Below are 25528 nucleotides of genomic sequence, written 5' to 3'. Positions count from 1 at the left end.
CACTCAGAGTGTGTTGTAAACTGTTTATATCAGAAAGGCGTAATTTTGTGGTTTCCTCCCATATGTCTGATCTTCCTGGCTCTCTGATATTAAGTCGCTGGTTTTAGACTGGAGTTTTCTAGTTTAATATCAGGCTAGAAATTCAACAGGATGACGTTTACTCCTACGCCTAGAAGGGTCATGAAATGCACATCCCATGTTCAACCCTGCTGTACCCCATGGGATGTGACCCAGAACAACAGGGTCCACTGCTTCCTGCTGCTTGCATTTCACTTGTCATCAGAACATACGTTAGCACTGTGCTAATTTAGGTTATAAATTCCAGTAAATTTTCATGGGATGTATCAAGTGGCAGTTAAACTCTGATAAGTTACATCCGTTTGTTACTCTGCCCACTCACTACTCAGCCAAATGATACAGCTGAGTTTTCTTAAAAACTCTGCTCCTCATAAGGTCAAGTTATTATTATTGAGAGATTGTTTGTCAGTTACTGGTTTTTGTTTCCCTGAAAATTAGTGGTGTGGTAAAAGATCAGCTTAGCCATACAAACTGCAAATAACAGCTGCAGGGGAAGAAAACAGAAGTTCGAAGCAGGCTTTGTAATAGAGATGAAAAGATACAAGACAGAGGCTTTGAAGAAACAAGTGAAGCTGTTTTCAATCCTTAGTAACTTTTCAGAGCTATAAGGACCTATACCTCTGCTTGTAGCCTTGTCCCACCACGTATAACGCTTGTCCTTTAAGCCTCTGTTATAACCTCTCAGAGGACAGGATGCTATGACCTCTCCATCCATGCTACATTCCAGCCCCTAGCAGCTCTCCTTAGCAGCATTTTCTTACCTTCATCAGCTTTGCTTCACGGCATCTTCTTGATCAACTCTACTAAATAGCTTAATTAGTGTCCCACAACCCGCTTTAATAACCTTCTCAATGATGAGCACACCTGGTCCCACAGCTGATTCCAATGAGGATGTACTGACGAGCTTGCTAAGTTCCAGGGCATCAATTCTAGCTTACAATCTCAGTTTTCTTCATGTTTGAGGTAAAGCTTTTGTCTTTTCTTTTCCATATTTCTAAAAAAGTGTAAGTTTTGCATTTTCCAGAATTTTTTTTTTAAATATGTATTACTATACATATAGCGATTAGTTTGTGAATAAAATGCATTTGTTTATTACTTTCATGGCTGGGAAAGTGTATAGAGTTAAAATTAATAGCACAGATTTTTTGTGGGCTTTCCTGTAACTCTCTTCCCAGCAGTAGTATTTGCATAGGAAAACAACTACAATTAAAATATGATGTGAATCCAAAGTAAAAGACCTTGATTCTTAGTACCATTATTCTACTGTTCATTCAATTTATATAATATATTGCAGCAACACCTGCAAGCTACCTTGCTAGGCAGCAGGTAAACAGAGAAAAAATTTAGGAATGAGGTCTATAAATCCATCATGACATGTGTTTCATTTCTTTAAAGGAGTGTAAAAACTAGATATCCACCTATAAATATAAGTTGTAGGTGTTGAAGGATGTTACACCTTCGCTAATATATTAAACAACGGTACAAAGTACTCAGTGTCTCTGGGAATGTTTATATGCTGTATTTAGATGTACGCTGCATTCTCACAGGACTTGGCCTGTGCATCAAGACAATCAAACATCATGTAGCCATGACTATGCCAAAGCTAATTATTATTTTGGCTTGTGATTGTGCTAGTGGAGTCATGGAGTGTTTGCTCAATTCAATACTGGCGCAGCCCAGAACAGGTTCTTTACCTTCCCATAAGGGAATGTTAACATACAGGATTTCTATGATTTCAAAGGACAAGATTTACAAAACAAATTAGAATGCTTTGAGGTATTTTATTTATTTTTGCATGCTTTTTAAAAAGGGTTGAAAAAATATTTACCATATTTCGTCTGCATTAGGCATTATTTCGTACTTATTCTTAGATCCTTTGCACATAAATTCATTGTGACAATGGATTAGTATTTGCTTACCATTATTTCTAATCACCTCTGATGTTCCCCATCATAGTCAAAAATCTGTTGTTGTGCTCTTTGTAACAGGAGACTGGATCTTTAGGAGAATTGTTTCTGAGTGCAGTCACAAACCGTTACTCTAACAAGCAGCACGCAGACAGGTTTCCTCTTGTTTTTCAACAATTCCTCATGTCAGCTGGAATTACGTGTCCCACAAACTACCCTATTTAAACAGCCTATTTATAACTGTTTGAGAATGTCGAAGTGCTCAGATCTGTAACATCAATTCACTGTTTTGCTTTGTTTCTTCTATTTCTGATTAAGAAAACGGTCTCTCTTCAATATAATTGGTGTCACCTATAAAACATTCTTACTAGTTTATACAGTTTTCAGACATTATTCCTGGTAATATGTTTCATCGTCTCTCATAAGCTGTCCAAATCAAACCAAAAAAAAAAAGCTTTTCCATCTTTATTTTTCCTATGGGCTTTTTTTCTTCCAGACTTATTCTTTACCCTCCTTTTTCCTATATTGATTCATGATATTGGGTTTATTTGTGTCAGAGAATCCATAATTCCTTGTGATACTGGGTCCCTTCAGGCTACTTGTTTCCTTGGGGGCAAGCCACTACTTTTTGGGCCTTTCCCTTCAGTTCCCAACTTTACACGGATCTTATGATCTGTCTGTGTTTATGTTTTATGTGCTGTGCCCAACGTAAAAGCATAAGTGTCTGCATTTCTAAAGTTAAATTGCAGTTTCCTTAAAAACAAATAAAGGATGTAATTGTCACTCAGAGATAGTCAGTCTAGTCATGAGCAACTATGCCATATTCCTTGAGCTTTCTGTCATCATCCTCTTCTTTCTTGTCCTTTTGTTCATGTGATTATTACGATTAACATATAAAGAATGGATTCAATTTGTCAGTGAAGAGCACAGCTATTAAATTCTACACAAATATGGACTCAATGCCATCAGAAAAGTTGCAGCAACCATGTGAGGGAAAATGTTCCAGGCAATGGATTGAACATTGTGGGGGGCAGGTGAAGCCAACGTTTCTTTGCAATTTACTGAAGCCCACCAGCTTGTGATACTTTTGCAACACTATGTGACACCATTAACAGGCCATGCCTAGTCTCTACAGCCATTCAAAATTAAACCTGGTGGAAATTATATCTTCCAAAGTGATAACATGACTATGGATGATTGTTGCTATGGATGACATTTTCTTATTCTCAGTCTTCAATGCCCATTTGTAACCCTGGCTCTGCTCTCTGCAGGCAGACACTAGCTTCGCCAAGCCCCAAGCAGATGAGCAGAAACTGCTACAGAATTAGTTGGAAGCCTCCCACTGCAGAAGGAGGTAAGCATGTTCGTGTATTTTCAGGGTAAAATAATGTCTGCAATCGTAATGATACCCAGTGTACTAAAACCTCTGGCTATCATCTGCAAATAATAGGAAAGTCATGCTATTTCATTCTAGTAATATATTAAGTAGCAAAAAAAGAACACTGGACTTCGTCTTTTTATGAAGCAATTTTACTTTCCAGCTTCTGTTGCTGGAAGTTGAACGGAAGGATGGTTCTCTGGTAATTTGTAATAGCTTGAGAGATATGGCTGCTACCTCACCTCAGCTGGGAAGGGCTGCAGATGAATCAGCAGCAGCCTTCCCAGATGAAAATAGCCGTATGTCTTTTAAATTTTTAATGGAGTTTAACACTTTGTCATTGCAGTGCATCACTCAGCGTAACATGTTGAATAATGCTTTGTGTTGAATAAGGCAGCGTAATGCTATGATGCACTGAAAAGAAACAATGACAAATCTCTGACATGAAGCCTGTGCTTGTTTAAACCGGTACTTGCCTTTCCAAAATGAAGACAGACACATTCCCATGATGGAAGATGAGATGGCTTTCCATTTATTTGTTAGTAAGTGTATAAATCCAAAGGAGAAAGTTAATGAGACTCCCTATGTGCAAAGCAATAGAGTACACTCCAATTGCTAATTATTTTAATATAGGTAAACAGCTATTGACAGTATAAGTAATTTTCCTTTATCCGCAGTTAAGAGGCTGCCAGGTAACAGTATAACAGCTCGAAGCAAACCTGAGGCAATCTAAACTATGGGGTTTAATCAATATCCAAATTGTTATTGTAAAATATACTAACGATATTTTAACCCAGCTGGCTCATCACTCCTCAAATACTGCAGTTAGTAGTTCAGGTCTGGATCTTAGTCGCTATTCTTGATCCTGATGGCCCATGTTTCTGAGCTGACATTAGACTTGTTTGTCTATATATCCTCTAAACAGAGGATGTCTCGCTCTGCATAGTTGCTCAGCCCAACATAGATGAAAGTAGCAAAATACAAAACCCCTCCAACTTCCATAGCTGAAGGATCTCAAAGTTATCACTCAGGTTAATCACAGCCCATAACTCCTGGTTGCTCCCCTTGCTCAAGCTTCCTTGTGGGCATTGGTAGGGGTAGAGAGTGATTATCTAGGCATTTTGTAAGACTCATGGTCAAAAGTGCCTCATTATATTTGTGTCCTTTCGGCACTGTCTCACAGAGACAGGCTGCTAGTGCTGTAGGTCTGAGCTTTTGAAGAGCCTTTTAAGTCACCTACCCCGGCAGCCATCTCACCTTGTAATGACCTCTTATTTTCAACTTACTTCTTACCTTAGTGATAATCAGAAAAAATAATAAACACCTCCAAATTATTCTTTTAATTTCCTAAAAACTGTATTGTACAGTCTTTAAGTCATAATCTAATTTAAAAGTTTTAAGTTCTCAGTGTTTTTTGATTAATATTCCAGATGCAGCAAGATGCCTTATCTTATTTGTTATTGCAATTGTGTCAAAATGCTATATAATATCTTAAATTTTAGTAAGCATGTTTCTTTTGCAGTTTAATTACGCTTTTGTACAATTTCCCTTTGGTGAAATTAAATATAACACGGAGAGGACAGGGGGGCGTGAATGGTAATAAAGGTTCTTCTCTATTTTATTTAGTTTTAAATATTCCTTGGGAGTGCTTGCCAGTTTTTATACCTTTAGATATATTCAGTAGTGGAAAACAGAGAGTTCCACTTATGTCGCTCCTTCCAGCTGGCATCAAAATCATGACCAAAAACTGTGTGGTTTGGATCAGCTCAGGATTACAAAAGGGAGGAAAAAATGGTTTTCTTACAGTAATTAAAATTTTCCTTGAGTTAGAGATCTACTGCAACGGGCATTTCAGATCCAGAGATATCCAAACTGCCTCATAAAGACAGGGGTAAATACAAAACCACTTTAGAAGGGGCTGAGAAGGGTAAGAGGCTGAGAAATTAGCAAAGAATTAGTCTGAGAAGAAATACAGAATAAGAAAACCACTCCAGAAGACAGAAGAACATCCTCTCCATGAGCTTGAAAGCTCCTGTTTTATTGTGAGAGGTTGTTCTGGGGCAGTGACTGCTGGTGCTAGAGGCAGCAGGAAGGAGGCAGCTGGGTAAATTAATCTCTTGACATCCACCACCAGCCCTGAACACGGCAAAGTGGCCTGTGAAGGAAGCTCTATGAGCTACTACCTGCCTGAGGTTGGCACTGGAGCAAGTGGACAAGATTCATGGTAGGACTGCAAGACTTGGCAGGCCTCTGAATTCTCCAATTAACCACTGACCCACTTTTTGTAAATTTGGTAAATTGATACACTTATTAGCCAAACACTCTCTATCTCAGCCCATTAAGCATTATTAGTGCCCGGTTCTATTTGGTCACTCACCCACCACTTCTGTTGAACGCTGCAGCATTGCAGGTCACTCCAAGCAGGATTTGCTTAAAGTCACTATGTGTTCCTTTTCATTTGAACCGGGTGCTGAATATGTTTGTGAGCAAATAGCAAAGCCTCTGGGCTTTGTAGTAAAAAATAATTTGAAAACATCAAAAAATATCCCCTTAAAATGTTAAAGAAGACCAATGTGTTCTTGTGGACCTCTGTTCGTCTGCAACCTTGAAACTTCACCCAAATCCACTGTAGACAGAAGTTGGCTCTTCTTTATCTCTGAAATACCCAGGATGCTTTGGGCAGGAAAAAAAAAATAATAAGTAAGAATAACATCATGAAAAGTTGCCGTCCTTTAGCACTACTTTGGAGAGGCAGATTCCATTGGGGTCTGTGGACTGTTATTTTTATGCATTCATTGCTCATTGACCAGGATAATCAAATAGAATATTCCATTTGCTTCCTGCTGCTTAAGTGCCTAATTCAAAGCTAATTGAAGTCAATGGGCAGATATTCATAGACTTTAATGGACCAGCCATAATCTTATGTCTCCCCTTATTGTAAGTTATTTTATTTATCCTAATTTGTTTCATTTTCACATGCATGTATCTTATACTACGTTCATAGCTGTCATCGGTAGTAAAAGGTATTTCAAGACATATATTTAAAAAGACCTATGGCTATGCTAATAGTATATATATAGGTTTTATCATAGCATTGCTTTGATATCCAGAGTAATAATAACCATGATAAAATCATATTCAAATTACAAGGGGTTTTGTTATTTCAACTACTTGGGCAGAACTTAGGCAATTAATGTGATTATACAAGCAACCTATGCATAGTTACACCTTAATGGCATAAGTTTTTGGCTACTGTGAATAGAATATAGACTGAACAATATAAGATCCTTTATCTCCTGTGGAAAAAAAAGTCCTTTAAAATATTTCAACAGTGTTTCATAGGGAAAAAGAAAATCCAACAAAAAAACCCCACAAAAACCCAAGACAAACGTCAAAAACTATATAATTGTTTTTATAGATATTAAAATATTTTCACTTAAAAATTGTTCTTCCTCCCAGTTTTATCCACAGGTATTAACTTATTTCCATCTCTCGCATCTAAAGCAACCAGTCTGATAATTTTTCAACTTTTAATGAATTTTATCAAGCTGAGATAGGAATTGAAATCAGTATATTCTGTTCAGGTTGATATTTATGAAGTAAGAATAATTGTGGAAGCATGATGTGAAACAAGATAACCAATGGTATGCACTAATAATTCATATTGCCTTCTGTTTTCTTTGCTAACAATGCTTTTGAGCTTTTTTATAGTCCTTGTGGTGGTGAAAATTCTAATGTCACTTCTTGTGAAGGTGTGAATCTTGTGTGAAAAATGACAATCTGCCTTTCTACCTTTCTCAGACGATTCTTTTCCTATGCTTATCTTTTGAGAAACATCTTTATGTGCTATAGAAAGTTATTTTTACCAATTTTTTTGTGGTGTTGTTGCCAAGAACTTGAAATTATGTCTGACAAAAAGTAACCAAAAGACAAATGCTAAATCTGTATTAACTGAGGCTGTGACACTTCTTTCTCCTATAATGAAACACAGCACTGAAAAATAAACTGAGGATTTTCTTAATGTGAGAGCTTTATAGAGTACCACATATCCTAATGGAAAGCCCATGTTGGCAGCTGTAAGCAGCAATACATTTCCTTGTGATGAGTTGTAATAGCTGGGGAAAAACACAATGCTGGTTAATTCTGTAATTGATTTCTGCTAGTGTAAAGACAGGTCAGTCCCAAGTGTTTGGAAAAATATTTCCTTGCCATAGAGTTACTTCAGAATCCAAGCATATAATTACAATTCCATTTATGCTATATTTGGATACTTAACAGTGTATTAAGCAAGTTACATTTAATATTTTGGTATAATTTGATCTCATTATGTGTCAATATTTAGCTCCTAATTAATAACATATTTACTTCTCTACCATACATTAATATGTGACTTATGAGCTTAAATACCCTTCTCAGTTCAACACTCACAATAGAACTTAAATACTGAACTTGTCTATGATGTAACTCCGTCAAAGGCAATGAATTCACTTCAAGAATGTGTTTTATCCACTGCATAATGTTAATACAATCTGAAGGTATTTTGTAGATTATATTTTCCTTCAGTGATTGTTATTGCTTCAATGGATATCGTACATAATTAATAAAGAGAGAAGTGCATTGGAGGTACTTTAGTTGTACCCTCCAGTTTGCTATACATGGATTATTTCTGTCATCTATATTTCAGGTTTATTTTGGCAATACATTTGCAATTAAAGCAAACCCATCAAGTACTATGAAAACTGAAATTGTGCCTGACACGCTATTTTTTTGTTACAGAATTGATTAATTAAGAAGTTCATCCAGTCATTTTTCATCAATCAATTGAGGAAGAATTTTGACAGATGTATATTCAATTAACGATCTTCCATCTCATTTCACCTTTTTCCATTTAGCCTTTATTCTGTGCAGAATAACTTCATTATCTAGAATCCATAAAGAATTTATGTCTTCCATTCCATCTTTTTTTTTTTTTTTAATCAGGATAATAGAGCTTTGCTTTCCAGATTTTCTCTTCTGGCTTTATAGTTTTAGTGAAATTCCTCCTCATTTTCTTCGTATCTGTAGACACATATACGTATATACATATATGCGCAATAATAATGACATATATTTTAAAGCAGTAGATTTAGCAGAAGAGTTTCTATGATTCTTATAGAGAATCCTGTATTATTATATGTCATTATACATGCTTATATATAATTCTTATATTACAATATTATATTAGTGTATTGTATTTTCTAGGAGTTTAAAGTTTCTTCAGGCAAAAAAATCATACTGGTCGGGATCCATTTCACATTCTTACATCGTTACGCTGTTATTGGACTATAATAAACCGTAGTATAAATTGTTTAAATGAGGTAAGAAAAGACTAAGAACAGAGTTAATATATCCACCAGAGGACGTTAAATACAATGTTATCCCTCTGGACTCCACAACAGTGTTTGCTGTTGCGGCTCTCAACAGATTTCTCTCAAAAAGGCACACAAATCAGTGTATATGCATGGGATTTTGTGGACAGTTGGGTTTTAACCCTTCTGCTTTGCTCAGGATGTTTTTCTTCTGGGTGAACTTGCATTTCATCGCAGTACCAGTGCAGCTTTAAGACTAGTCTGCACCTTCGCTTCTCTTCTTTCTCCATGCACTTCATCGAATGCTCTGTGAGTCATGGAACGCAAAGGGGAAAAAAATTAAACCCACTCCAGCAGCACAGTTGTGGAGCAGATCACGACAAAGATCATGACAATGCTGTGCAGCGCAGCTGGCAGTTCAGAAACTTGTGATCCTTTCGTCCCCCAGTGTTTCTATTTCTGAAGCGTTTCAGCAATTCACACATGAAGAAGGTAATAGCAGTGTAGAATCAGAGAAAATAATGCGCAGAAAAGAAGGAAAATAAATACATGAGATCATCAGCAAGTGAATAGAAATTATATAAACAATAGCAGCATGACTTTTAAAAGCTAGCATTTATTTCATAGTAATAAGTATAAATATAAGCTGTGATGATGCATATAAACTGTGAATATAAACGGTGATGATAAACAAACTGTGTTAGCAGGGCAGAAATCAGCTGGACATACGTTGAAGAGAATTTGAGTCAAACTTAAATGAAAGATAACACTAAATTACTTTTGGAATACAATTTTAAAGTGTTAGTGCTGTAAATAAAATGACAAAGCGACTCAAATAATTATTTCTGTTAGGATTCAAGAAAGCCTGACCATAGAAGGAGAAGCTAAGGAAGTTGTATGATTAAAATATCAACAAATTAGTAAATATTGTCAGAGCAGAATTTTACTTTTGTTTTTCTAAAACAATAACAGAAATGCTAATGCAAAGATTGAGTCACTTCTCATTAAACTCAGAGCCAGCCCTAGCTTTGATAAGACAAAAAAAACTTATGGAAATGCATCCACCTTAGTTTACAGAATTTTCAGTTATGTCTGTTATTTTATCATAGAATCATAGAATATTTAAGGTTGGAAGGGACCTTAAAGATCATCTAGTCCCAACCCCCCTGCATGTCAAATTTGAAATGTTTTGCAGAAGCAGAAGATACCACCACCTTTTGTTGCCAGATGTTAAGTGTGTCCAGCTCCAATGTGGAGCCTCTCTGCGGTTCCTAGCAGGCTTCTTTATTTGCCCTGAAGGTTTCTCAGTGCTTGGTCAACATTCCCTTGTTTCTCATAGAAAACAATCATCCTCTTTATTTTACATAACATCCAGTTCCACTCCAGTGAAGAGAGAAATAATTCTTTTTCTGAAAAAAAAATAAAAATCTTCCGTATTCACAAAGTCTCACTTTTGTTTAATATTTTTTTTTCTTTTCTCAGTGCTGTTTTCTACCGATCTCTTTGGAGACACGCAGAAAAAAAGCAGCATTCAGTAAAAGCATATCACTACAAATTATCACACCTCAAATGCTGAATATCAAGGATCAGGCATGCAGTTAATTGTTGGCAGTTAATCCACAAAGGAAAATAATTTACCATAGTTCAGTCTATCCATGAATACATTCAAGGAAATTGTAATCAACTCATGATGATTCTGTGTTGAGAAACAGGCTCTGAACTCACAAAGCGAATTATTCATTGTGGATTGTTTGCAAGTACTACAGCAGTCACATATTTTTCCTGGTATGTCACTGAAAGAAATGCAATTGCATTTCATGCAAATGCAAATGTAAATGCAATTGCAAAAATGAGATCAGGATTAGTTGTCATCGTCATTAAAGTGCAATTTATCACAGTGACTTAATAATACACTTCTTGCCTACAGGCTAACATCAGAAAAAGTACAGTAAAACTTTAGCCTGTGGCTAAATGTTCATTTTCAATAAAAAAGATTGCCCGACTGGTCAGAAATGCAGCTCAAAACTGCAGCTCTTCTCTCCCCTATTAATCACAGAGAAATAGGATCAATGCTTTTTCATTTCTTAGACATTCCCAGAAGGTTTCCCTGTGACCAAAAGGATGTACTATGTTACTTTTTTTTTTTATTTTCTAAAACTTTGAACAGTCAACTTGATATTGAGTTCCTAGAAAACTATCTATCAATATTAAGCCAAACAGGAGTTAATATCTTAGGAAATTCAACTACACCTCTAAAGACACAGGCTTATTTTCAAAAAAGTAGCTTCTACCCTTGTGTATTTAAGTTCAGGAAAAAACCTTCTGAAAAAAAACTTTTGAGGGCTGGAGTAGTTGCTTGATATATGGACAACCTCAAGGAATGTTTTTCAGGGTATTTTGAGGAAAACTTACTTTCTGGTACTGTTTTCTGCTGGGTAAGGATTTCAATCAGGTGCAGTGATGCTATTTTGGATAGGACATAGAGAAGGGTTTTATAGGATCATAGAATGTTTTCTGGGGTTGGATGTATCCCATATGTATCTTACATGATAAAAATAAATGGCACAGTGAAGTAATTACCCTTTATTTATTAATGTAATAGTACGTAACATGCAACTTAGTTATAAATACAATAAATATGTCTTCTTTTTTTTATCTGCAGAACACTGAGAAGCACTAAAGGTGTCGTAAAATAGGTAGAAAAGCATTTTTTCTCTAGTAGGTCCCATTCTTTTTTGAGGAGGCAAGTCTGAGGTTAATGCAGTGTAAAAGCAGTTGCTTGAAAAACAGTGGAATGCGCAGCCATTTCCACTAAGGCTTAAGTGGTTCTTTCTCTTATTCTCACAGGAAAACTAAGCTAATGTCACTTGCATGATGGGAGCCATGTTCTTCTCTGATTATTCACAGACCTAAAGTGGGGTCAAAAAAATAGTCCCATTTAAAAAGAAGAAAAAAAAACAAACTCAAAAATCCCTAAAAACCACCTTCACCCTCACCAGTTGAACTCAAAGGCCTCAAAATACATACACGGGACACAGCTTTTCAGTATGCATTTCTGTTTCTTTCCTTGTAACTTGTGAACAAAAAAAACAAGTTCTGATCTCGTGTGGTTTGCCCAAAGTGTTCTCATTTCTTCTATATACTACATCAAGCACATGTGGCAGCACTACTCTATTTTCTTTTGGTTGCTTCTTCTAAAACAATAACATTAAATCCGAACATATGAAATATTCTTTATAAGTAATTAGAAAACATGTTTCAGTATTTAAGTCTATAATTACTGTTTCTTCACTTGTATATGGCTGTATGGTAAAGAAACTTGGGGAAGGGGAATCTCGTCTTGTAATTAGTCATAAATAAATGAAGGTTTTGTGAAAAATGCAGGATGCTTTTTTAAGAATGCATGATGAGAGTATTTCCAGACCTTTGAGCTCAGGGTTTGGCACGTTTCTTGCTGGAAGTATGGATTTTTTCTGGCACAGTCCCCCTGGCTTCTTGCTAACTACTTTTTAAGCAGGTTTCTCACCATAGCCACTAAGGGCTTTTCTGTCCCAGTTACTCACAGTAAGGGTTCATTTACTTTGCTGATGTGGAATACTGCTATGGCTGTAGTGGGTTTACTTGTTAGAATAGTAAAAGGAAAAATGTAACAGTCTTGCTCTGAAAATTTTCCCTAGAATGTTCAAATTTATAATTCCACGGTCATTTTTTTTCACAAGTGATTTTTAAATGAAACAGAAAACTAAGAAAAAAATTACTATTTTTTCTGTGATTAAGCCAGTAGAGAAAGACCAAGACAAGTAACAAAAGGTAGACCTCTGATGAGGTGTTGCACTCTGGAAACAATCAAGAGGCTGAAAAATGTTAATTCTGTACCTCATTTTTCCCTGTTCAGTATTTTTTTCCTCTTCTTTTTTTTTTTTCCCTTTTACCCAGAATGTCTGATTCATTCAACTCATTTTCAGTTTGAATGGATTTAAATGTCATGACTGTTTTCTTTTTTAATTAATTTTCCATTCTGCTTAGCAAAGCAATCTAGATACTCAGAGATCAGAATTAACAAATTTTCATCTCAGTGGGTTACCTACTAGGTACTCCACTATCTATCATCTTTCATTCATCTCGTTGACTGATTACTTATTTGTTTTACGTATATGTTGTTTAATGCTCTCTGTCATTTTTACAAATATAAATCTGATTATTTTCTTCATCATTTTCTAGACCCTTTCTCAGATATATTTAATTTAAAATGTTTAAATAAGGTACACTAATACAGTTATAGCCATTTTGGCTAACATTGACTGACTATACCTTGGACATAGACAAGTTCTGGTTTTGAAGAAAGCAGAGGACTGTTCCTATTAAAAAGTGCAATTTCAGTGATGGTTGGAAGATCCAAAAAAGCATAAATGAGTTGAACTTATCCATTGTGGTTTTTTTGATGATCATTATCCGTGCAGGATAAATAATGAAGTGGTGATAAACTGAGTCATAATGCCATGTAATGGATATCATTCACACATATTAAACAGTGACATCAAACTCGTGTCATGACTTCTTCTTATTAGTAATCTAGTTAAAAGAATTTATTACTCAGAGCTAAAGAGTGAAGCTCAGACTTTTTCTATTGCTTCATGCACTGATGAATGTCTTCCTAAATGAAATAAACACCAAAATAAAATAACCTAGAATGTTTATTTTACAGTGAATGCATTAAGGGAGTCATGTCAGTCACTGACTATTTTCATAGTGTCAGAATTTGAATTCAAGTTCATTCCTATGATGTCTGGTGCATAATGAGAAAATTGATAAACGTGATAAAAGTGCAGAAGATTTTAACTTGCACGTAACTAGCAAAAAAATATCTCTTAAAAGTTTATACTGAATCTATCAGGAACATGAATTGTGCATCTTTTTTTCTCAGTGCTTTGAAATATTTACTTCAAACAAGTAGTTTAAGTAAAAGCAAGAATGAAATGAATTATAAAAGTCTTACCTTTAATTTATACAGCTTTTTTACATGATCTCTTCTGTATAGGCATTCATGTAGTTTTATTGCAGTTTCTCAAGATAATTGTCTCAGAAATTGTACTGAAAAATAATGCAAGAGTTAGGAAAGTGCTCTTCTCTTAGAGAATCTGCAGAGATTCTGAATTAATACAAAATGACAATAAAAAAATAAAAAAAGGAACTTTTGCATAGAATACAGATAACAACACTTTATTTCATTCAACACTGTTACTATTAATATTATTAAAACCAGTAATGCTAATCAGCTTCAAATTTGCATTAGAATGCCAGCATTCATTCTACATTTAATATTATTCCAAATTTCATCATTACAGTTTGGCATCATTGGAACTTGCAACACGCAGAGTTTTATGAATCTTCTTTTGAAGTTTATTTTTCTGTGAATTCAAATAGTGCTTATGTAAACAAAATGACCATGTTTAGGAAAATATGGAACTAGAAAAATACAGTGCTTTTCCTGCTTTCAAATATACCTCAACAGTGAAATTTGTTTAAATATGTCTTAAGTACAGCTGGATAAGAAAAAGCATTGGATACTTTATAATATTAAGATACAGGGCTGCCTTTACTTTCTGCCTTCCCTCTGCTGTTCTGCTACTGCAAAGTGACCATAGGCTTAAATGAGCAATTAAGGGATAATAATAATATGCTGTTTTGCCTTTTCAAGTCACAGGTATCTGGGATTCTGGAATATAGCAGCCCCACCTCTCGAATCTGATTGATGACACCCCCACAAAATAGTTTTATCTTTTTAATTATGTATTAAATATGTTTAGTCTACCTGATACTGAAAATGCAAACAGAGTTATGTTGTTCAGCAAGAAAAAACATAACTGGATTTCCCTGTAAGTTAAGGAAAGCCTGAATATATTTCTCTGCCTCACAAACACAGACACCATACTCATTGGGAGGGACAAAGGGAACAGTCCATTAAAACATCTCCTTTTTGTTGTTGAAAAGATATTTCAACACTTTATTTTGGAGTTCTTTTCAGGATCTACTTTTATTTCAGCGAGGTACTGAATGCTTTTGAAAATTTGGCTAATTCAAGGAAACTCTTAGGAGTGATGATTCTATTATAAATCCTTATCATAATAAAGATCAGATTGGCAGTCTTTTCCACGTAGTTTCTCTCCTTGAAACTGCAAAAGGTTCTTGAGCTGCTTCTTCTCACAATTAAAATTGTTTTCTGTCATGCAATTACATTTTTTTTAAATTCTGTTCAGTAAAATATTTCTAACTGCATTAGAATAAATTCAACCCAGTGTCAAAGCTACACAATTCATATTAACAATTGCCTCTGTTGCTGCCTGTTGATTAGCTTTCAGCTGCAAATGGGGAATTGGCTGGACTTTTTTTTTTCTCTCCTTCAGTTACATCCATCCTTACGTTGTGAAAATAAAACTAGTATAAAGATACAGGAAATAAAGGTATTGCAGGCAATCTGCTAAGCCTTGTCTCGTTCCTGTTATCAGACGGCAGATTTGTTCTTCAGCCTCATTGATGTTTGGCATCTGCCACAAAAGTACGGTGGCCTTTTCCCCTTTTCTCTGTTAAAGTCACCATCGTGAGCAGGCACTGCTGGCACTCAGGTTGATATCTTGAAGACCCATTGACATGTCAAAAATCTCTTAGGCCGCTCTTTTTTCCTTACAATTTGTTATAACCAGAAACATACTCCTAACCCTAAGGAGAAGTTGAAGAACTATGGGAAATACTCCAAATATACACAGTAAACCACCTGAAAAAATCTTCTTGTGGGAGTAAAAACAAAGAATAACATAAAGATTCCTGACCACTGGCTTTGTGTGGTTAACTGACAAGGATCACACTTGCTCCTCTCCATGGAAACCAAGTCCTTATAATCTGCTCTTATAGAAGCCAATAGCTAAAGTCCATTAATCTATATATTGCCAAAAATTTATATTACGTATACGTGAATCTATTTTTGTTATAATCAATTTTACAGTATGCTGGTCCTGCTGGAATCTTTTTTTGGGGGTAACGATTTTGACCCCCCAGTGGCTAAGCTGGTGGAAGTGAGTACCAGAGCCTCCTCACCTCACTGTCTTGGATGGATTTTCTCCCTAAGCAATCCAGTATGCCGAAAACCTTCTCTGTCACCCAAGCAAAACCTCTTCCTGTGCAGTTAGCTGAGATAGAACAGCTTTACTTTGGTAGCACAGAGATGGGAATTTGTCCTACTCATTTTGCGAAATTATGTTCCATAGTCATGCAAACTAAATAGTATGTTGTTTCTAGAGCCTCATGCATTTATTCCCCTTGGGAGTCAAGATGTGATATGTCAGCTGTTTCTGCCTATTACCTGTGTATTGCTTATCTCTTAATAACTTTTCAGAAGTATAGAAAATAAAACTTTCTTTATACAATTATTTCTTGCAGTATTCGAGTAATTTCTGTATGAACAGTAGGATCCTTCGTCTTTAGTTTTAAGTGAATTTAATCAACATTCCTTCTACTAAAACAGATTTTTTTAGACATAAATGTGAAACCTCTGAAGAAAAAAAATGAAGTAGGTTGGAGTAATATATACAATATTAATTAAGTTGTTAACTCTAGTTGAAATTCCATCTTTTTTGTTTTTCAGTGGGCTGATGTATGACATGACTTGTACATAAATTAGTAACAATCAAATTACTGTTCTCTTCACAATCCAACTCTGATTGGTTTTGATGTACAGAAATTTAAGAAGAAAGAAATTATATACACAGATATTTGAATTTATATAAGCAAATGGAGGAAGTGTGGTTGTGCAAGATGTAAACCAAAGCACAGATTTCCACAAAACTTCACAAAAGAACTTAGTATTAAGACTGAAAACTCTATAAGGATTTCCTCGTTACCAACATATAAATTTGAGAGGGCACAATATCCCTCTTCTGTGACATGAAAAATTCTGTAAATCTTTACCAGGCCAATGGTCAGTCAGGTCAGAAGAGAAAGCAGAGCTATAAATAAATTCATGTAAAGATACGAACATTTGGCTATCTTCAAAAAAGGAATTAAAATGCTTTAGTGATTCAAAATTAGCTTTCCCTAGACAGTTTCCTCAGTTATATAATTCATGACTGAACTCTCTCAAAAACTTCCCACTTGACAAAATGAGAATGGTCTATCTTCTGAACAATGCTTTTGAACCGCAGATATGGCAAATAATCCCAGTGCATTTTCTGTGGGGAAGAGAGAAACATGGGCTCTGTTACACCCCCAATGAACTAGCAGGAGTTTTGCCTTGGGTTTCAATGGAAGGAAGATGAGATTTCATGTCTTTTAAGAGGGAAAAGTATCAAAGTGGACACCACACAATACACAGATATACTAGAAAGTAATTATGTATTGCAAAGAGAAAAATATAGGCCACTGTTCTTCTAGTGTAATTTCCCATTCTGTTTCATATCTCAGCATCTCTCACTTTCTCCTCCTGCATAATGAGTTGATGAAGCTTAAGTTGCCTCCATCACTCTGATCTGCCATTCACCTAAGATGTATTATGTATACAAATTATTATACTTAAGAAAACTTTTGTTCTGAGAAGTCTCATCAAAAGAAAGTACTTTTCAAATGAAATAATTAGTGATGCTATCTGATGTACAAGAAAACACAACTCTGCTTTGGCGTAACCATTGCCATTTCTTTAATGCCTGAGGCCTTTTATACACTTGGGTTTTGGAAAAATTTGGCTTTTAAAGCTTATGAAGTTATTAATCTTTATTTTTGAAGGCTCCTCATCAAATTAACAGGTTATTTTCAAGCAAAATAATTGATGAATCTATCTCTTTCTTAAGATGTCAACTATCAGAAACTTTGTAGACAGAATGGGGCTGAAAGTAGTCATGTGACAGTAGAAGAAGAATTTATGTAGCAGTTTAATGGACAAATCACTTACCACCTGAGACCTGAGGAGGCAAGTTGTTTTGATGGCAGTCTTTCAGGTTTTCCTCAGTAGAACAAATCCCTCAAAAGTCTAGTGCATCCCTAAGAGATTAGAATCTTAGTCTGCATCATGGATATGAATTTTAATCACATCTCCTAATCCAATCCTGTCCCAGGTGATTATGTACACCAATGGACTGCTTACTGACAACAGAAGTGTTGTGCCCCTGTTTAGTTGGTCCAACAAGACAAATATTGGGTCAGATCAGGGTTAATGCCGTCTCTGTTTTACTGTATTTTTCCACAGTCAGGATGGTTTGCAATCATTAAACTTCTCCAAGAACCTGAAAACCTTTTGGTTAATTAGACAACCAACTTTTAAGTAGTTGGTCAAGTCAGGTACTGTTTCCTCTAAATCATCTTGAAATATTCTATAATTCAGTGATAATGATTTATGGAGTTTAAAAAATGGAATAGCATTACTTGTGTTTCAAGTATACAAAACGTACAGATTTAAGGTGCATGAGCAAGGGTGTACCAAGCAGTTTAATAAGGACTTATGTTTATTTACATCATGTATTCAGCAGTTTCCAAAGGACTCATCCTTCTGGTGAAATCAAAGCAAGAACATTAAAACTTTTCATGAAGTTCCCAGCACTCCAAGAACTGCTTCTTCACTTAAGCTGATAAAACTGTCACCTTTTGGGTGTTTTATTCAGCTCCATTTTCAGAGGGGAAGTCAAACATTCAATCCCAAATGACCTTGGAGCAGAGAACTTACACGCCCTGCTGCTTTGTGATGACTGTTGTCAAAATAAATGACTACAGCCTCGTGGATGTATTTCAAATATGGAACAAATTCATCGTGTATAGCTGGTGTGAAAGCAGTCTGAAGTCTTCATGGGAAAAAGTGTGAGAGCACACTTAGGTGTTTCCTGGTTAGGTGGGACAGCATTTTAATGAATCAGTTTCATTCTACTACTATTTCTTTAAAGAGCAGCTAAATTGGTTTTTGTGTGCAGTAAGTGTATAATCAAATGAAGAATAATGAATCTAAACATACCTTATACATTCTGCTTATGGATCAGCAGATATGTTCAGGATCACACAGGACAGCACCAAGTTGACTCATGGCAGCAGAAGTTTGTTCACTGCACAAACGCAGCGTTTGCACAGATGGGAAAACAATGGAAATCAAACAACTAAATGTTTGTTAGTATTTTCAAGACATTCTCAGAATTAAAACATTAGGAAAATAATATCATCCTTAGAAGCTAAGCACACTAAGTGCTGCATTTCTATATGCAATCAAGACAGCATGTCCCTTTGCTAACAATCTAAACCTATGTTACTGTGTTCAGCATTACCCACAAGTCATTTTAAACAGTAGCTATATGCTCTACTTATTAAGCTTTCGCTTTTATTTAGGTTTTACTTTCATTTTCAAAACAGCTCAGTTTGCTGTCTCAAGTGCTTATTTCCTGCCTGTTTGACGGTTCAGGATGGCTTGAGTAACTCTTTCTATACATTCATAGGTAACTTTTGCCTGTCTCCCATGATACTTAGATTTTCTTGACTGTAAAACTGTGGCTTGTTGTTAACTATTAAACTTCTGAATGCTGCTTCTGGCTCAGGTTAGTCATGATAATAGTTTTCAATTCCACGTTGGTGACTGACTTGTCAGGCAAGCCCACGGAAATATATCATATAATGGTTATTTCTTCCAATCCTGCAGAAGATATGAAAGGTTCTGTACCTCCCTCCTCTTTCCCATTAACTTTTCTTGAAATAAATTGGTCCTGCTCAATAACGTGGCCCTGCCTAATAACAAAATTTACAGTCTGCTGTACATTATTGCAAAACTTATTTTGAGTTGAGTTTTTTTCCATGAATCAATAGTAAACCCCAGATCTTTCATTTTCAAACTTTCGTTCTCTTGAAAGTCTTCTTATATTTAATTCCTTCCAGATAAATTACTCTAGTATCCTTTCTTCATGTTCAAATTGGATAACCGCTAACCTAAGTCTTGTGCTAAATTGTCCTAACATTACAGTGAGGCAAGCACAAACAGTCTTTCAGGAAGAATTAAGTAATTAGCATTATACACAAGTACATGATTCCCTGTGCCTTTCTGGGAGTATTGGTTATTTTATTATTATTATTATACCAAATAACACTTTCTATTATTCAACATCCTCAAGACTCTTATACAAGTTAAGGAATATTTTTGCCTTAAGAACTAACTGATCTTCACTGTCCTCTTCAGGCTTCTTTTTAAATATTCTCTATATTTTAACGTAATCTTTCCTATGTCTAATCAAAACACAACTGAAACCATTGAACACCTTCCTACTATAATTGCTGGCAAAAGCTACTAATAAAATATTTTAGGATTTGTTCTTTCAGTAGGACAAAACCAATAAATATTTCTCGGGCAACTTCACTGCTTCATTCATGAAATCTTTCACTACACTTCTGGAGATCATCTTTAATACAGTAAAAAGTGTTGCCTACCTAGTCAACAGCAAAGGCTCCTTCCCTCAGCTTTTATCAGTTGTTAGAGTCGGTCGGGGTGGTAGATCTAGGACATTTCACACAGTTTTTTGGCTAGTGCACTTACCCAAACATATACCATGGAAAAACTAAATGCAATCATAAACAAATTTTTCATTCTGCAACACAGAAAGCAGATGTAACATATAGAAAGGACAGATCAAACTTTCAAAAATGAAGAATCACAGTTATCACAGAGCTAATTAAATCTTTTCCTTATTGAAAACTTAGCCTGTATTTTTGTCATATCAGTCTACGGGCTTTCATGTTTCTAAGAAAAGTGAAAGAAAAGTCTGCCTGCAACACAGCAGGACAGAAACTTGTCAATACTACAACCCCTTAAGCAAGAGGCTTCAAGCAGTTGGAACTACAATTATATGCATGACTGCCTGCTTGCAGAGGCAGCTGTCCTTGGGTATGCAAGCAACGATAAAGCAAGGAGTGCAGATGTTATCCAATCCTAACCTCCACTCATGGGGCCAAATCACTGCTGGCAAAAGTAACAGCAACATTGTTGAAGTCATTTCTAAGACTTAAATAAATAAGAAAAAACCACCCAGACATTACCCAGATAGTGTAAATTTAGAGTTACATCTAGATATTATATAGAGTACACACGCAAAGTGTAAGAATGGAGCTAATTAAAGAATACAGTTAATTTTAAAAAGCTAAAAGAAGAAATTGTAGAAAACAGAGCTGTAATTTACAAACTCTTGAAGAAAATATCTGAAACTCAGCAGTTTGAAAGCGTTGAGACAAGGCAAGAAATAGACTTTAGCATCTACTTGTTCCTATGTGTGTATTTAGCAGCCATAAACTTGAAATAGACACAGACATTATTATCCCTGTAAAAGTATTTGAACTTAATCTGGACTCATATACAGAGGGAGCAGTAGCTGGCTGATGTCTCCCAAATGATCTTCCTCGAATCCAGAACAATACAGCTGATCCAAATCCCCAATATCTGTTCTTGGAAGAGTTACTGCAGTGCATGGGAAGAACAAGGAAATCAGAACTTTGCAAGGCCACAACTTTCTTTAGGTATATCTTCTTCAGATCTAGCAAATATACCTCAGATCATCTTCTGACTTTTAAAAAGCTATCTGAACAATCTTTTCTCTAAAGCCATCAGTTATTAAAAGGTCAAGAAAACGTAGCAGTCCTAGAGGGAAAGATCAATTAGGAATGTGCGCTGGTTAGGTGATTAAGTTTTAAAAGCTGTTCATGCTAAAATAATATCTTTGAGATAATGTATGCTATAGCACCCCCCTAACTGTTTTAATTCTGTAGGGGTTCTGTGAACTTTTTGAAAGGTTCTTGAAATAAAAAAGTGTTAAACCTTTTGAATTGAAATAAAATAAAGCTGTAATGAAGAAAAGATATGAGAAGGCTAGTTTCTTTTACAAGGCTCTCATCAATATTTTCTGTGTACTCTTTATGCTAATACTAGGATATTGCTTTTTGGAATGCCTCAATTTTAATTTCTTCTCACATGCCCTCAGGAGTTCCTATTATCAGCTAAGGCCTCAGTTTAAAGAGATAGTTAAGAATGTGCCTAATTTGATTGATCTGTCAACTTAATAGATGCTCAGATTTTTGAGGAATTATAAACTATTCTACTAGGAATAAAAAGCCCCAAAAAACCAAAAAAAAACCCACAAACCAAATCCAAACCACAAACAAATCCAAAGCAAACAAAGATATAAAAGTCCTCACCCCAAATGCAAACATGGTCTTGGACTCTATTTCCCTTGTTAGATAAAGCTGTATTCACAAGTTTGTTTTCAACCTTGTTGAGAAAAGTATTCCCAGCAGTATCAACAGGCTTTGTATCTAGACCCTAATCCTTCTCTCTAATTATAAATATCGGGTAGGAAAAAGGTCAGATGAGTACAGAAACAGAATAGGAAAGAGTTTCATGCTCTTACCAATGCAAGCTTATTTTTTCCTCCAGTTCTTGCTGCACTCCATAATCTTTTCCTGTTTCTCTCCAAAACCTTTTCGTGCTTTCCCAGATGAGAATATAGATGGAGGAAATCAATGCAAAGGTAGAGTTTCTGCTAATGTTTAATGGGATACACAATCTGTTCTAAACTTAATAGACAGCTCCTCTGAGATATATTTGGCATATGCTTCTCAATTCGGATAAAAAATGCCCCATTATCTTCTTTTCATGTGGTGGTCACTTGGCTTCCCGAAGAATCATCTCTCTTCTCATTTGGAAATTTCTTATTCTGCAGGGAACTCACTTTCCTTAAAGAAGCAGGGGCAGAAGAGGGGTTCTAACAAAAGGCTTAGACAATTGACTCAAAGGGACTTAATAACTTACAGACACAAATGAAGAGAGCGTGTTAGTTTCTCAGAATAAAAACTTGAAAATCTTATGGAAAGATTTAATAAATCTCCACATTATGCTTTATGATTCCACTTCTTTATTGGAGAGGACAAAAAAGTCGCTACCGTGGCAGGGACACTAGGACATCCAACTCAACTCTGCACATAAGAAATGTTCTGAGTGAGATTGCTGAACTGAAAAATTTCTAAAAAGAAAACATCTTGCAAGCTGAGTTTATACTGCAGCTGTTATCAGCCAAAGATATCAGCTGAAAGTGTAGGCCAAGCTTGTTTCTAGTGGAATATCTACTAACACAAAGGCAAGCAGATTACCAAAGTTGTTGTTCTGTCTGTCGGTAACCTTTCCTGTGGGGTATTTTCTACTCACATTTACTCTGCTCTAGGAAGTTCTCATATATTTGCTATCAAAATACTAGTAGCTAAAATGGCAAAATACAGACAGTTCAGAAGACTGAGATTTGCCCAATTTAAATGATCTGCTTCTGAGTTTCAAAAACAACGGACTCCCGAAAGTATGTGAGCAATTCACTAGTAGTTGTATTTCTTTCAGAGGAATCTTATGTCCAAGGTTAAGCACATGTTTATGTGACTTCGTCATAACTGGGATGTCGTCTAGAACCATTTGCTATAGTACTTAAAATTAAGCATCTACATTAAGCTACCTACTGGATATAACTTGCAAATGTGCAAATGCAGTCCTAGTTGTTGAAAAATGGATTATAGATGCCTATCTTGTATATCCAATACTGAAAGCCTGTCCTTGGGGAACTCAAACAACCACGAAGTCATATTATTAGCTTTCTATCATCTTTTAGAGATTAAATCTTGAAGAGAATTCCCAGACAAAATAAAAAAAAAAAAGACCTGAAGCATTCAAGAAACACTTTAAAACAGAGATTAGGAATGACAGGTTATTCTCACCATCATCTGACGGCTCTCTAGGGGATGGTCTGTCTTTTGCTTTTCATAACCATAAAAGTTAAAGAATTGTAAACAGAAGATTGAGAACGAGCTTTCCATCCTCGGGCTGTGTAAATCAGAAGTAGCTCTAGTTTACCAACTTCTTCTAAGAAGAATAATGGGTAATTTTGCATTAACTGTAGAATTAAAATTAAGGCATTGCTCATTATAACATATCTAATACATTTATATGTATCCGAAGCCTTGGTGAGTCAGGATGTAACACGCGTCAGAAGTTTAATTTACACTACAACTTTTGGTACATTATTATTTCCCAAAATATTAAACCACATCCACCACAACTCAGTCAGTCTTTTAACCTCTGTGTCAAAACAGGTGCATGTCTCTTGTAGAAGTTCATCAAGCTGTGCAAATTATGAAGATTTTCATATTTTAATATTAAAGTATTCATTTCAGAGGAGGGAACACCTGTTATTTTATGTGTACAAAACTTCAGAAACAATTATCTTTCAGGAGCGGACACCGCTTTAGATTGAGGCTGTCAGAATTGCCCATATAGAACTCTTGGTATAATAGATGCAATATTTGTACCCCAATTTCCATAAAAATAGATTTTACAGAGTAACTCTTCTGGGATTTATTAGATTTTCCTGCAAAGATTTGTAATTATCTCATACATCAACCATAACTACTGCTTATTACAAATGCCAGTTGCAATCACTTCCTGATTTTGTTGATGTTCTAAGAACAGTGGAGTTATACTTCAGTTTCTCCGGAAAAAACTAGTTCATATGATTGCATACTGTGGGTTTATTTCATTGTATTTAAATTAATGATATACTCGAGACTTTTCAGCATTTTAAGTTTCGCTCTCACAAAATGTATTACATATATTAAACGTATTAACACAGAAGAAAGCTTAGAGTTTTTCTTTACTTCTTATTGTTCTTATTTCAGAACTGTTTGTGTAGCACAATGTTGAGTTTAGGAAAAATATAAAGCAGAAATTTCTGAATTTTTCCATTAATATTTAGAATGAAAAAATGTGTACACAAATTATTCTAAACAAGAGTTTGGATTAAATGTCCTCCTTGGGTCTCTTCCAATCTGATTTATCCTATGACCTGTTTAATGTTTAATCTGTGCATGAATATACAAAAATTCAGCTCTAAGAACCCATTTCAGTAAATATCCTTGTGGAAACAAAAACCTTTAAATGCAGTTGTAGAGCCCAGTAATTTGTCAAATGACTGAATATTTAGAAGTCAAACAGAAAGAAGCAGCTAGTCTAAGTATTAAAAAATACATATTGCTTCCTAAAACAGTTCTATAAAATATCAAAATATTTTTCTATTTGGAAGAGAATCAAAAGTCCAACAGTTTTGGAACACTGGGTTCAGAAACGGATCAATCATACACTCCTCATGTTTCTAAATGTTACATTAAATCTCTTATGGAGACTGCCTTCTACCTTGTAGCACATTAATGATTTATATAAAGAATTTCTATGTGAACAGTACAAACCATTTACGTATTTATTGCCATGCTTTTTCATATGTGGGTATAGAGGGCAGTTATATTAGTGACTTGAGATGAATACATGCCCGTACTCTGATATTATGTGAACATATTTATGCATCACATAAGCAGTTTCTTTCTAAGTATGGAACAGAAAAAAAGTAATTTAATTACAGTGAAGACACTGAGTTGCATTTTGGGAGGACTCAAGTATTTCAGTCACAGTCAGCTTTCTGTTTGGAACACTGTCTTCACTTTTACCTGCTGCACTTTGTAGTCATGACATATGCAATGCCAGTACATATGGAAATCAAGTGAGACACTTAGCTCCTTCTGATGCATGTGTCAGCGATGGTTTTGAGTCCAGAATGATTTCACTATATTTTGGAGAGTTTTTCTCATCAGTCAGATGGCAATTATGCTTTGACTGCTTTGACATATGATTTTTTCTCACACACTTAAGTCAGTTTTATGTGCTTGTGAGGTTCTCCTTGCTTGTTGTCCAGCTATACCGACAGAATGACAGGTTTTCCTGCAGAGCCTTA

General features: G+C 35.4%; 1 long non-coding RNA gene across 8 annotated transcripts in view; it reads right to left on the bottom strand.

Moving 5' to 3' along the window:
- Positions 1 to 1915: 1915 nt before the first annotated feature.
- LOC128853021 (uncharacterized) overlaps positions 1916 to 25528 on the bottom strand; it is a 35386-nt gene continuing 11773 nt past the window's right edge. For 3 of the 8 annotated variants that reach the window (XR_008451240.1, XR_008451242.1, XR_008451241.1), the window contains exons 3-7: positions 18700 to 18838; positions 17650 to 17738; positions 13708 to 13802; positions 9926 to 10120; positions 7414 to 9170 (exon numbers count right to left, since the gene is read on the bottom strand). This is a non-coding gene — a long non-coding RNA (uncharacterized LOC128853021). Of the gene's footprint in view, positions 6037 to 7413; positions 9171 to 9925; positions 10121 to 13707; positions 13803 to 17649; positions 17739 to 18699; positions 19102 to 20150; positions 20993 to 25528 lie in introns of those variants that run through there. The other 5 variants (XR_008451246.1, XR_008451245.1, XR_008451244.1 and 2 more) reach the window with 4 other exon arrangements.

The sequence above is a fragment of the Cuculus canorus genome, chromosome 9, assembly GCF_017976375.1.
Source record: "Cuculus canorus isolate bCucCan1 chromosome 9, bCucCan1.pri, whole genome shotgun sequence".
NCBI classification, from domain to species: domain Eukaryota; kingdom Metazoa; phylum Chordata; class Aves; order Cuculiformes; family Cuculidae; genus Cuculus; species Cuculus canorus.
This window is presented reverse-complemented; position numbering and strand designations above follow the sequence as displayed.